The following is a 489-nucleotide window of genomic DNA, read 5'->3' as shown; positions in this document are numbered from 1 at the left end:
CTTTATCTATCTGCTACATTTCTTTTATTGACCACTGTTTTCGGCCGCTATCTGTATGATAGGTCCTGTTTATTCGCATCGCATGCCTCTTCACCTCCCGTTTTCCTCTCTCCTCCTTCTCATTCGCTCTTGGTTTCGTTTTTCGCCCGTTCTCGCATCATCATCACACTGTTTCTCGCGTCCGTTTCTTTCCTTCTTTTTTTCACAATGTTTTCTTTCTTTCTTTTCCTATTTTTTGTAATTGTTTTTCTTAAACATAACTAATATTTATATTAAAATATATATTTTATAAATTAAAGCATTTCGTTTTCTCTCTAACACTAAAAAATAATTGTTCATTGAAAATTTGTAAGCCAAAAATTAATTTACCTATTGCACATACTATTTATATTTAAGACTACGGACAATTGAGATGTCCTGATAACTAGTCAAATTATATGTCAAATTATATGTAGTAATATGGATAGATCTTTTATAAACTAAATATGT

The sequence above is a fragment of the Mycetomoellerius zeteki genome, unplaced genomic scaffold (assembly GCF_001594055.1).
Source record: "Mycetomoellerius zeteki isolate Tzet28-1 unplaced genomic scaffold, Tzet1.0 scaffold424, whole genome shotgun sequence".
Taxonomy (NCBI): domain Eukaryota; kingdom Metazoa; phylum Arthropoda; class Insecta; order Hymenoptera; family Formicidae; genus Mycetomoellerius; species Mycetomoellerius zeteki.
The sequence above is the reverse complement of the archived record's forward strand: the minus strand, read 5'-3'. Positions refer to the sequence as shown.